This window comes from Alligator sinensis, unplaced genomic scaffold (genome assembly GCF_000455745.1).
Source record: "Alligator sinensis unplaced genomic scaffold, ASM45574v1 scaffold243_1, whole genome shotgun sequence".
NCBI classification, from domain to species: domain Eukaryota; kingdom Metazoa; phylum Chordata; order Crocodylia; family Alligatoridae; genus Alligator; species Alligator sinensis.
The window spans coordinates 4,994,116-4,995,142 of record NW_005841841.1 but is presented as its reverse complement, the minus strand read 5'-3'; the positions used below and the strand labels follow the sequence as shown (position 1 = coordinate 4,995,142).

Here is a 1,027-nt window from a genome sequence, read left to right as displayed (position 1 = left end):
TCCCCCCCCCCCCCCACCGCCCCCCGGGGCCCCCGGGGGGGGGGGGGGGGTGTCTGGGTAAGCAGAGAAAGCCCCACTTTTCCATTCAGGTCCCTGGAAATTCAAGGGCAGGACTCAATAAGCAGGAATCCATTGGAAGAACAAGTACCGGGGATTCCCAAGGTCCTATGCCTTCACGCAAGGATCTTTACTTTTGCAAGAGACTCATGTGGCGGGAAAATTCCACTGTGCCGAGGCACCAAAATCACTGGGTTGTGACATGCCCCCTTGCCGACGACACAACTGGAATTTTAGACGCATAAGCACATCACACGGCATCTTTGTTTCGGGATGTACTGACCAGGCAAAGCTTTAACAACCAATATATATATATATATATATATATATATATATAAACCAACTTGATAGACCAGTCTTTTTAACAAATTACAAAATACAATAACTTTGAACATATAACAGCAACTGTTGATCATCGTCTGATTGGAGAACATCTGCTTGGGACTTCCCTCGTCTAGTAGTCGGTCCGTCCTCTCCTATTAACAGACAATGTCAATAACACACTTAATAAAATGAGAAAAAGTAGTGTTATAGTAAGTCCTGAGCAAATGGACGTTCGCCGTCTCAGTGTCTCCTTCACAACCATCACTCTATTGATTCGAACGAACTACAGTCTGGTACTCGATGAATCTCACAATCAGGCGGTTGTGGATTACCGCTTTTGCTGGGGTTAAACCTGTGAAAAAAGAGAACAACACAAAACAAAAGAGACTTATAATTGAATTCATTGTAAGGATACTGGGTGAACGTCGGAGCGGCGAGTCATCCAGTTGTGGTGAACGATAATAGGAGGGCGATCAGGCTCTTCTTCTAATTGGACAGAATAGGTATTAGGATATTGTCCCGACCGTTGAACGGTTCCTTTGTGAACTTGCGGATGAGACTGATGAGGGTGAGGTATTGAGATCCATACTAACTCATCTGGCTGGAACTTGGGTTTCCAAGGTGGGGGTTTCTGGACATTAGCTTC

The 1,027-nt window shown here is 45.6% G+C and overlaps 1 protein-coding gene across 1 annotated transcript in view; it reads right to left on the bottom strand.

Annotated features, from left to right (window-relative positions):
• The window catches only part of CFAP47 (cilia and flagella associated protein 47), a 757,346-nt gene that overhangs the window by 355,101 nt on the left and 401,218 nt on the right, over nucleotides 1–1,027 (bottom strand). The window lies entirely within an intron of this gene.